General features: G+C 46.0%; 1 protein-coding gene across 3 annotated transcripts in view; it reads right to left on the bottom strand.

The window, feature by feature from the left end:
* LOC139802406 (neuronal PAS domain-containing protein 2-like) overlaps positions 1-12,636 on the bottom strand; it is a 102,075-nt gene that overhangs the window by 44,518 nt on the left and 44,921 nt on the right. The window contains exon 1 of one of the 3 annotated variants that reach the window (XM_071757550.1): positions 10,474-10,786. The exons of the other annotated variants lie outside the window; for them this stretch is intronic. The gene's annotated coding sequence lies outside the window, so the exon portion shown is untranslated. Of the gene's footprint in view, positions 1-10,473; positions 10,787-12,636 lie in introns of those variants that run through there. 3 annotated transcript variants of the gene reach the window in all.

Raw genomic sequence — 12,636 nt, 5'->3', positions numbered from 1 at the left:
CTTTGTTTCAATCAGTGCTGTCACACGAAGTAATCCAAAGTACCTAAGCTGCTTTCTCCTTCACTACAGTTTAAATGAATAAGAAATCAAGTACAGTACCATAAAATGCTTCTCTGCAGCCTCAGAAGCTTGTTTACCATCGCTGTAGTAGCTGAATTGCTGAATGAAATATTTACAACTATTCATGTAATCAAACTCATTTTCCTAGGGAAATAACTGATTAGGTATCTCACATCTGCTCCTGTCAATGATTTAAGCCTCTGCTGATCCATATCTAGGCCTGAGATGAATGTTAATGTCTCAGAAACAGTCACCTTTAATAGGATTGTGATGACAGGGTCTGGTGGCCACTGACTGCAGCTGGGAAGGGTTGTATCTACAGGTGAAGGATGACACAATCAGCCCACAATTTTCTCTAACCTTTTGACCTAGGGTTTAGGAAGCCTAGCAGGAGATAGAAGTTAGAGCTTGACATGAAATTATCTCGGGAACGATTATCCTGTCCCTCTCAAAAGTTTTTAATATCTCACAGATGTTTTCTCCTCTCTGCAGAGCAATGATCCTGCCTCTGCTGGACCCCAGCATTGCAGTCACCCTCCCAGCAACATTTCCCCATCAGGGCTCTTTCACTGAGGCTTTTGCAAGACTGGGATGAAAATCAGCTGCTCATAAATCAGCTGATTGATATGATCCCCTAATAAAACATGATATTCATGCCAGGAAAGACACAAAAATTAATTCTATGGTTTTGTTTAAAAAATAGATGATTTATGGGTAAACACTCAGGGTCTGCTAGAAACAGAGAACTCTAAAGTTTATTTAATCTGATTTGATTCACCCAGCTATCATCTTTCCCACAGAAAACTTATTGCAAGAACTTACTAAGAAAGCAGGAAAAAGAAGTATTTATCATAATGGCTCCAAACTCCATACTTTTCATCACTGCAGGTCACCTGCAAAGCTCTTGAACTTTGAGCTGTGTCAAAGGTGCCAGTGCCAAAAGAGGTGATCTGTATTACTGCTCCTTCTGCTAAGGGGCATCCATTGAGACAACAGAGCTCCCTAAGGTCTGGCAAGAGCAGCTAGGTCAGAAAAGAACTTTTGGCAACACCTATAATCACCACAAACTTTACTTCAAGGTAAATAGGAACCAAATAAAAGCTACTGAAGAGAATGAGCATTTGCAAAGGACCTTTTAAAGCTGTAAATCAAATACAAGCTAAGTCTGTGAAAGTGTCTGAAGAGTAATCTGTGGAACAGTCAGGAATGCCTCACAAAGTACATTTCAAACACAATCCAAAGAAGATTAAACTGAGAATTCATCTCTCTTAGGACTTCTATACGCCATAAACAAACATTATGTCTTCTATGTAAAGCTGCTCATTATCTGATTTATTCACTGATATCTCTTCTTATTCAAACAATTCAAACTGGACTACATTAGAGAAATCCCAGAATAGTTTCCTTGTCACTGAGGCTTTTGAAACAAGATGACAACTTACATTTATAAGACTTTTACTTACCATGCAATCAAATTCATGTTAATACACTAACTCTAAGGACAATTTTAAAGAACAGCACTATTCCAGCTGGATCACTTATTAATATTCATATGCTTTCCTCCAAAAACAAAGAAACAAAAAATCAAAACATAGAAGCTGTTCTTTGCATTGTTTCTTTTCTCCATCCCTCAAGTGACAACAGAGATTCTGCTCTAGTAGCAACAGCCTAGTACCAACAAACTAATTCAGTTGAACAATCTAGATCCTGATAGGTCTACCAGTTGCCTTTCTAACTGTGAATATACCCAAGATAAGGAATCCAGCTCAAGTTTTGAAATGCACCCAGAATAAGATGAAGTTCTGATACAGCCTCAGTTCTTGTTTCCAAATGGTTCAGTGGCAATTTTAGTCCATTGCATTTCTTCTCCCATTTTAGGCAACAGATCCTTGCCCTTTCCAGACAGTATAACAAAATCATAGTCACTCTCCTACTTAAACAACCTTCTTCTGGGACCCTCTCCTTGCAAATCCTGAATTATTTCCAAAAAAGTAAGAAAGCCAAAGTTACAGACAATTTTCCCACATAACAAAATTTGCAGCAAGGGTTCCCAAGTTGTGCAAACTTCCCCAAATAAGAGTTCTGCTCCAGGCCTAATGAGACACAGACACCAGGTGGTCTTGCAGTTGAAGGGCCATGTCCCAAAAGATGTGAGGATGTCCCAGATAAGAAAGGGATTCAGCCTCACAGAAGCCCATGCTCCAGCAGCACGAGCAATGAGAACTGTCCCAGGATTTGCAGCCAAGGTAATTCCTCTGGGATTATACAGCTCCACATCACCACTGCCATGTGGGAGGCTAACCCCAGAGTTTATGAGGAAAAGAAAATAAAGTAACTCACATTTTCTATGTTGACATATTGTATCCACTAATGACAAGGCTCGGCCCTCAGCAGTACCCAAGATTAAATACAAAATGTGGGTGTTAAGACTAGCAGAAAGAATTTGTTTTATGAATACTTCCTTCTGTGCCCCTTCCATTAAAATCCTGCCCCCAAATGAAGCCATTCCAATCATCCTATCTGAGAGAAAAAGCAAACTGTTCATCTTCATCTTCAATACATGCATCAGGAGTAGAATCAACCCAAGTTCTGCCTTTTTGCCTGCCATGATTCACTTAACACACACACTTAATACATCACTTCATACAAGCTGATTTGAAACAGTTTGATCAGAGCAAATATTTTTAATTTACTGTAAACCATGCCAATGTACATTGCACTCAGAGACAGGACAAACAGGTTTATGGCCAAACTTCCTCAGCAAGGGGTGTGAGCCTCCCCAGCTATTACAGCCTCTCTAATTGCTGTGTTTGCTGTGACAAGACAACAGTGGACCAAACACACAGCATCCTCCTCTGTAAAAACATTTGCAGGTTGTGTAGTAGAGCCTTGAAGTTCAACCTTTTGTCTTCATCAGGGCCAGGGGTTCATCTCACTCCCTTCAGAAAAAAAATCTGAATTTGCTTGAAAATCTTGCTGCCACATCTACACAAAATAGTTAATGGCAATAGGAGCTATTATCAGCTCATCTATTGTTCATTTATTTCTCAAAAAAGGAAGAAAGAAAGAAAAAAAGAAAAGAAAAAAAAAAGAAAAAAAGGAAAAAAGAAAAAAGAAAAAAAAAAGCTTTACTTAGTATGATTATGGTCAAAACTTTTTTGTCCTGAAGCAACAAGCCACACTGTGCTGTTGAGTTAAAACAAGACTCAAGTAGGCTGAGCCCAGAAGAGAACAAACAACCCTTATTCATTTCTTTTAAGCATGTGTGTATGTGTGTGTTTGTGGGCTGAACAGATGAAGCAAGAGAGGAGATTAGCATTTTTATGGATATGATGCCTGCCATTGCTACATACTTGAAAATCTTGCCTAAGCTTGGGAAGTTTGTACACAAGAATGAAAACACCCACCAATATCTTTGTGTTTATCTATTAGTCAATCAACTAATGAATCTGCATAGATAGAGCTGTCATTTAATAAAGGACCTTTCATGGACTTACAGATCCCCTGTGGGTGAGGGGGGACACTGTGAGTGTCAGTGTCTGCTGCATGGTGACACGGCCATGGGGAAGAGAAACTCCACTCCCTGCTCAGAGTCAGTGGCCACTAAAGGTCCCTCACAGCTACAGCCCAGCTGGGGCAGGCACTGGGCCCTCCACACATTTCTCTTTTGTGCTACAGGCCCCAGAGAAGCAGCCCTGGAGGAGGCTAGAGGCAGGATTCTGGAGGTCCTAGAAGGCAATGGAGGGTGACACGCAGGGTGGCACAGTCACAGAATCTTTCTGCTTGGAAAAGACCTTTGAGATCACCGAGTCCAACTCTGCTCTGTTGAGCCCAGTGCTAAACAGTGTTCCTGTTCACCTCCAGGGATGGTGATTCACCCCCCTCCCTGGGTAGCCTGCTCCATCGTCTGGTGACCCTTTTGGTGAAGAAGCTTCTAATATTCAATCTGAACACTCCCTGGGGCAACTTGAGACCATTTCCTCTTCTCCTGTTGCTTGTTACTAAGGAGTACCAGGGAGTTACTAGGGAGCAGTGGTGCAGGGAAGACCAAGCCCTTTGCTCTCCCTGTCTGCTCAGGTCCCCTGGATGTTAGGGACCTAGCAGGAGGGTGGCAAAGCCGTGGTCAGCCCACCTGGCTCTGTGGAAGGCAGGTAACACGAGTGCTCAAGGCAGTGCTTAGCCAGTGCCACCTCTTCAATCATGCCCACAACATGGACATCCTGAGCAAAACATCCTGTGCCCATCTCCCACCACCACCAGGTGACCATTTCCCCCAGCTCAGGTGTGTGCTTGGGTGTGTGTACCAGACCTCCATAGTTAGAGCTCCAAAGTCTTGCTTTACCCCCCTCCCTTCCTCCCAAAGATACATTTACAGTGTTCTCTGTGACAATGTTTAGCAAGTCTCTTGGTTACCATAGTGTTAGGCACTAAAGAAATGTCGGCAAATTAATCAATTATACAATTGTGTTTGCCTAAGAACACAACTCACAGTCAGATGATTCAATGCATTTCAACAGCTCCGTGAAGTTTGGTGAACACACTTCCTCTTCTACCCTCTGAATATTTTCCTCACCTGCGCTGTCATTTTTCCATATTTCGATTTCTCTTTACAAGCAGCTTGTCTGGTATGTGATCTCTGCTTCAGGCTAAGTCAAGCTGTTTTCTTTCTGTTGTTTGCCTGCTTGCTTTCTGTTGTGTTGGGGTTTGTTTGGGTTTTTTATTTGTTTGTTTTGGAGTGGGTTTTTGGGGTTTTTTTTCTTTCTTTCCTTCTCTCTTTCTTGTGGTGGGATGCACATTATACATTCAACTTTCCTTTAACAAAACTGTGTTAAATTACTAATCCATTACTTCTTTCCATGTAGTAAAGGTGAACTGTGGGGACAGCACCCCAGTTTTGGAAAATAACACTCTTAATGGCTACTTCACAGCATCTCTTTAACCTCCTGAGATGTACCAGGAGCACAAACGTGACCTTAAAAACCCCCCCCAGCAACTTACAATACACATTAAAGCAAGGAAGCTTAAAGTGTGTAATGATACAGGAAAGGGGAGATAAAGATCACTGCCAATACTGTTATGTCCTTGTAACCAGACAAAGTTCATTAAACAATGCTAGCAACAGATCCAGAAAATATACCATGAAGTACAATATGGTTACTGGAAACACAGCATGAAGGAAAAAAAACTCTCTGGTCCAAAATCTGATGAACAGGTTAAACCAGGGAGCGTGCCAGAAAAATCTGCAGCAAATTGTGCCTGTCTAATGTTACAAAGAGTCACTGCACTGCACACTTGCAATGCCTAGTGCTTAGAAAGGAAGGTAAATACAGGAAAAATAAAAAGATTCAGATCTGGAGCAACAGGAAAAATTCATTCTTGCCTTGGCTCCCAGGAAAACTGCAGAAGTCTTGATGCATGGAATTAATAGTGCAAACAAAACCAGGCCCATTCTCCTTTCAAACTTACATTAAAAGTATGACTGTACTGGAGACCAAAGTACTAACTCTACAAACCTAATTTCCTATCTCCAGGAACTCTCTAATATCATTGTATAATCTCTTTCATAAGATTATCAAGATCTATCTCAAAACTACCCTAACTGAAAGACTATTACACAACCTCAATCCTTAGGTAGCTAGAAGCTTTCTTCTAATTTCCTATCCAAATTTATTCATGACCAACTTAGACAATTTGATCTTCTGCTGAGGGTATATTTTGACTTAGTTTTTCTGCCTTCTTGCTTGTTAGTGCCAGCTGTGTTTAAAAAGACCCACTGTAACCTGGCCCTTCATTTGTTCACCTGGCCAGACCCAAACAAATCAGGCTCTTTAACCTCACTCCATACAACAGATGGGCCCTTGCTGTACCCCCATCTCTAGCCCTCCTACTGTTGTAATTTAATATTTTTTTGACTGGGGTGTCCAGAGCTATGCAAAATCCCAGTGGGCTACTCCATGAGCAACAGAAGGCTCTGGTACTGATGCTCTGTATGATGAGTTGTATAAACATGATATCACACTTCCCTGAATCTCTCCTATTATTTTCCTTTGATATCCAAGGATGATGTAGGTCTCCTTCAGAGCTCTATCTCATTACTTGCTCACAGGTACCTCCTGACCAGCCAGTGCATCCACATCTCTCCCTTCTGTCATGGACAGCTGACAAGCTCCTGTTTCACACTGGAAATTCTTGTTACTCATCTCCACGCTTAAAAACTTTTCATGACATTGCATTCAGCACTATTAAATGTCATTTTATTTCTATCACTCTGATCAACAAAGTCATCTAAATACCTTTAATATGATAATCTGATCCTCCTCCATACTGACAATGCCTCCCCACTTGGTGTCATTCCGCACAGCTCCTGGGCACGCACCCAAATCCTACCCACAGGTCAGACAGAGCAAGGCACAAGTCTGGTCCCCAGGGAGCAACAGCACTAATCTCTCTCCATCCTGATTACTTTCTCTGAATACCTCAGTCCATTCAGACAACTTCATTTGCATGCAACTGTTGTATCTTTTCCCTATCCAGCTCCTTTTCCATCTTTCAATTCTTGTATTGAACCGTGACCTCCACCTTCACCCCAAGCACTAATGTCCTGTGAGGCATCTGATCAAATGCTTGGCTTTAGATAAAGTACATTCCTGCCTTACCCCACCTGAATAATCTGTTATACAAAAAAGATGTTAGATTACTCCAGCACAGCCCATCTTTGATAAAATCTTGTTGCAATTTACCTTGCTTCCTCATTATTTCCATGTCTGATTATTCTTTCCTACAAAATACATCATGAGACACCACGTACTACTGTATTCAGGTCAAAAGCCCAATGGATCCATCCTTACATCATTTTTTTATTTTTTGTCTGTACAGGACAAAAATGCTTCCTCTCTTCTGCAGCTGAGGACCCCTGGGAGAGCCTTGCTGCAAGCCATGCAAGCCTTGTGCCTCTGCTTTCAGTATTCCAGGAGTGGGATTATTGGCACTTCTTCATTTCCCTCACTAAGATATTTAAGTTTTTCTTTTTTTTCTTTTTTTCATTTTTTTTTTTTAACTTCACTATGAATAGCTTTCAGTCTGCAGATTTGTTAGTAATTACACTCTGTTCCAGATTCTACAGAAGGTTCTGCTTTCATGAGAAAGTTGTGTCATCATTTAGAGACATCAGTTCTCCTTTCAGTTTAGGCAGGGATAATTTCAGTTCTGTGTAAATTACTAAGTGCAGGTTTGGGTTGAACCCAAATAAGTTCAATCAAACCAAAATAAGAATGTCCTTACACGAGGTCACATCAGGTTAATCAAATCACTTTAAAAATGGACTTAAACTAAGTAATCTCCCCATGTAGACAAGTCCAAAGCCAATAATGGAATATGAAGTAGGTCAAAGCCTCTCATTAATTGTACACACCTTGGTGCTTCAATTGAACCTGGAGCAGACCAGCAGGCAGCAATCCCAGCTCTGCACTGGGCACTTGCTGGGGCCTCACCACCACCTCAGCCTCCCTTAAAACTGGGGTTCAAGTGGGACTGCAATAATAACAGAGAGGTTTTTGCAGGGCTCTGTACAGGAGCACTGTTTGTTTGGCATACAGGGCAAGAAGCTGCTCTGTACTGCACAGTCCTGTGTGCACCAAAAGTAGCAAGGAAATACAGGAAAAAGAGAAATGGGCTCAGCCTGGGAACAGAACGGGGCAGAGATAGCAGAGCCCTGGCAGCTGGGGCTGTGCCAAGAGGCAGGGAGTGCCCATTGCAGCAGGACAATGTGGGGCACATTGAGCAGAGCATGGTCTTAGGGGAACAAAGATTTGTGTGAAAGAAAGGTATCACCCAGGTTGTAACAAATAAATACAGGTTTTGTACCTGCCCGACTTCCTTAATAGAGATTTGGAACTGCAGTGATACAGGTGTTTATCATTTTAATAACACCAGCAAAGAGTGGTCTGTAGCATTTTTGGTTTTATAGGTTTTACTATTTTAAAGCCATATTATTCCACTAGAATCCATAACTGTTGTAGTACAAGCCTGAATTTGGTTGTTCTGCTATGGGCACATAGCTTTTCTTCCCCAAGTCTTGAAGGAATGAGCTTATGTTATGATTAAAATATTTTTATCATTGCACATTTTTATCATTGTATGTGAATTGTGTAATTTAGGGCAAAACACTGCAACTTCTGTGCACAGACAGCCCCTAGCTCCAAAATGAAAAGATATCCCACCAATTTCTGTTACTTCTGTTACTAGTAATGAGCAAAAGTTGGATTCAACATCAGTATCTCTGAATGCTGCTTCCAACACCATGAGAATTTAATTATGAACTCTTCATTTGCTAATTTTAATCTTTAACCCTGAGTTGCTTTTGTGATCCATGTCTTATACCGACAAATATTTTAATATAGATATAACCTGGGTGGCAAAAAAACAGGAACCACCACACACCTGACTGCCAAATTTCACCAAACTTTGTAGGTTAACAAAACAATTTTCCAACCAATTTTACTTTCCCCTCTAGATGAAGTAACTAATCCACATCTCTGAATGAACAGAATAAATGAGCAGTAAGCAACCACTCCCAGGGTCATTAGCATTTTTCCTATTACATCTTCCAGAGAGACAAATGCCTCTTCCACACAAACTTCCACTTCTGGCTTAAATCCTGAGCCTCCTCTTTGCATCAGTGCTTGCTGCGTTTGTCAGAACTTTGTTAGCAGCAGAGCCCTGAGTGCTCACAGCACATCAGTGCACAGGGTCCTCTGCTCCTCCACCCTGCATCACAGTGGTTTACTCTCAGTAAAAATTACAGGAAAATTACCTCTTTAAAAATATAGTTCCTAAAACGCCAAAAATCTAAGTATATTTTTCGGACTAGATAACTATGGAGAGGCATTGCAGCCTGGGAAGTTTATAAAAATTACACCAATTCCCAACAAAAACAGCAGACGTTGCAGTATGTTCAGTATAAGGGCTGCACACTGCATACTCCTGATGTTATCTGCTGCCAAAGCAACACGAGTAGGACCTGGGAAGGCTCTGAAGCCCCCGAAGCAAACCCCTGAAGCTGTGTCTTTAAGGCAAATTCTTATTTCCAGAGCTAGAGACTAGCGATCCAGCAAAACAAGGACTGGGGTGCACTGTCATTCTGCCTAAAAACAAAGCAACTCCTGACATTTTCCCACCTATACACCGGAACGTCTCGTCCCATCCCATCAGTTAAACGGGCACCGCCACTTTCACCGCACACCACAAACTCAGGACAAGAAAGGATCCTGCCCTCCCAGGCGATGCTGCATCCTGACAGGCGGGTAAAACACGGGACGCCTTAACAGCTTTGCTTTCAGATACGTTATCTCCAGGGCTATTTCCTTGCCGAAGAAAAGTTCGTTCAGGGATCAATGGGAGTTGGCACTTAGGTGATAGTTCTGCCTCCAGAAAGGGACTGCTGGGCTGGACTTCTCCAAAATCCACTCAGGAGAGACCTGCTCTGCAGATGGCTCAGAAGCCGCCTGCCTTCGGGGACTGTGGCATTTTACAAAGGACAAGTGCTCTCTCAAGTGCGTATGACACCTCATTCATGAATCACGCAGGGCTCAGCTTTGAACTGTGCTTCCAGTGCAAGCTACCCAAAGCCATCAGTGTGCATTAGGGACCAAGGCTTGGAGTTATCATTCACAAATCCACAGCTGAAACATATGAAGGACTTTCAAAGCCTTCATAATTCCCCGCTTATAATGTAAACAATCTGTAAAACCAAATGACACAATAACCCTGCTGGGAGGAGTAACTTTTCAACCTGGATTTTAGCTGCTATATTTAGGCGCAGGACTCAATTCAGAGGTTTTTCCTCACCACGTTCTCAGACAAACGCATTCCCAAGAACAACACACATTTAATACAGAACAAGAAAACTAAAATCAGGCTCGGTTTAGTTGCTCCCGTCCCCCCAAACACTCTCCCGAACACCCCGCAGCTCTCAGCTGTGCTCAGTCCGGTAGCTACTCCCCAGCCGTCCCTCCGGGCTCCGCGGGCACACGCCTGACCGGGGGCTTGGGGACCGGTACCGGGCCGACGGGATGCGGCTGCCGCCCTCAGCATCCCCGCCCGGGAGCTGCGGCTACAGCACCGGGAGCCCCCGCCCGCCACAACGGGAAACCCACCGACTAGCCTGAGCTTTAATTCGAAGGGGGTGGGCGAGCGGAGTCCGACGACTTCAATTTTCCTCTCCAACACTTGGGAGCGTCCCGGAGGTGTATGAGGAGGGCAGGGCAAAGCGGGGGGGGGGGGCTCTTCCCGGGGCACCCCGCATCCCTGCCCGCCGCTTCCCGCGGTGACGCGAGAGAGGGGACCCCATTTCTCGTACCGCCGCAACCCGCGAGGTTCCGCGACACCCCCGGTCCCGCCGCGGGGGGTACGTACCGTGCAGGGAGATGCGAATCCCAGAGCCGCTCTCAGTGCCATGCCCGGCCCCGGAGCGGTGCCCCCCCAGCGCCAGGGGTTACCGCCCGCCCTGGGGTCCCTCTGCCCGGCGGAGACATGGCATGAGCGCTGGCAGGGCTCGGGAGGAGAGGTGGATAGGTGGGTGGGTGAGCGCAAGGTGGGTGCGGGCTGCCGGCGAGCTGCGGCGGGACTTGTGAAACTCGCCTCTTGCGGTGGCCGGTTGTGTAACGCGGCGGCGGGCTGAGCCCGGCCCCCCGGCACTGCACAGGCGCGCTCCTCCCCGCTCCCTCCCGACACCGGCAGCCGCGGGCCGGCGGCAGCCCGTCCGCATCGACCCCCCCCGAAGTCCCCCCTCCACCTCCCGCGGAGCCATCCCCGGGCAGGGCGCGGGTGGGCAGCGGGCGGAGGGAAGTCGCGCAGAATGGGCACAGAAGGCGGAGACCGGGCCGGGGCAGGGCAGGTCGCTCGGGGAGTGACGGTGCCATCGGCCGGGAGGAGAGGGCGGAAAGTGGGTTGGCTCCGGGGCTCCGCACCGGGACCAGCACGGACGGGACTGCGAGCGGCAGCAAGCGCGAAGCCCGGTCGGGACCCGCCGCCCTTTCTCCTTCCTTCCCCCCCACCGGGGCTTTGCAGGGCTCGGGGTGGCCGGGGGTAGGGGAGGGGCAGCACGGCCCGGGCTGCCCCCACCGGGTCCCGCAACCTTCCTCCTCCTTTCCCTACGTTCGACTCGAGCTGTGCTTTGGTGGCGTTAGTCATCCCGCAGCGTGAGTCACTCATTGAGTGTTTGCTGCTTCCTTTGCTTCCTTCCTCATACGCTTTTTTTTTTTTTCCTTTCTCCACCGTAATTATTAAGCCTAGCTCCTGGTCCAGGTTGGCAGCGGGCAACGCCGGCCCTGTCCCGATGCTCCGGGGAGCAGGATGTGGGGCTGCTTGCCCACCTGTTCCGTGAGCTAGTGCTGATTGCCGAGGATCCGATTTATCCTTCTCTTTCTGGAAGCACTAGACACCAACAGATAGAGCATCAAGAGTGGTCAATAGCCTCTTCCTTTCTCCTTCCAAGGTGCTCCCAGCTTGGTGCTCCAGTGGGAAATGCACAGTTTATGCCCCAGCTGGGGTGACCTGGCATTGCTTGGGTCCCCCACCCAGAGCCTCTGCCAGGAGCTGCATCATGTAATCCCATTTCAAAACTGAGTGCACTCTTTCTTACTGAAAAGTTGGATTTTATTTTGGGGAGGTTTCATCTTCCCCCACGTGCCTTCAACTCCTCTTGGAAGGCTGCTCCTCAACTTAAGCAATGCTGGGAGGTCTGCTCTTTCTAGCAGCACATTTCTGCCCAGTAGCCCTTCCCCACAGGTGCCCTACCAGACCCTGGCTTTTTTCACTCATCCAGCATTACAGTTCCTCTCCCAACCTTTACTCTGCCAGAGAAAGAGGGCAGGAAGGCACCCTGCCTGCAATGGCCCCATCCCCTACATGTGTCCATGCCCCAAAATACAGCATGGGGGACAAAAGCAGAACCAAAGAGGAAGACTTTGCTATGAGGTTTTTAATATAAAGCTGATGCCACTGCGGAAAGGGAAGTGACATTGTTACAGCAATAATCCTGAGGAACATCAGCTGTTATTGACAAAGACAAGAGAAAGGGGACCTCTGCACACACTTAATATTTCTTTTCTTTCTGACCACAGGCAAAGCAAGTAGTGTGCCTGTGCCACAAGTGGCAAATCTCATTTTACCACCAAGAGTGGGGTTTTGAGGCACACAGTCTCATCATAGGAAACACAGCAACCCTTCCCGTGTTCATGTGGGGAAAATCCTTCTTTCCCTCTCTCACGCGAGGTACAAATAGGTATCAAAAGTGGCACTTTCACTGGGAGAACGCCCTTGTCCACATATGTGGGCATGCAGATGCACATCTAGGGAATTAGATCAGGAATAAAGGGAACACCACACTGCAGCTGAGGCACTTAAGATAAAGCACCCGCAGATGGGTGCTGTGGGCATTGCAGGCAGGATGTAGCCCCAGAGGGGATGGGCTGGGTCAGGTTTCCCCTGGAGCCACCCAGTGCCACAGCCATTGCCCCGGGTTTTGCTGGCAGCCATCTGGGAGTGCTGGCACTGCCCAGCCAGGTCTGCACCTTG

This window comes from Heliangelus exortis, chromosome 14 (assembly GCF_036169615.1).
Source record: "Heliangelus exortis chromosome 14, bHelExo1.hap1, whole genome shotgun sequence".
NCBI lineage: Eukaryota > Metazoa > Chordata > Aves > Apodiformes > Trochilidae > Heliangelus > Heliangelus exortis.
This window is presented reverse-complemented; position numbering and strand designations above follow the sequence as displayed.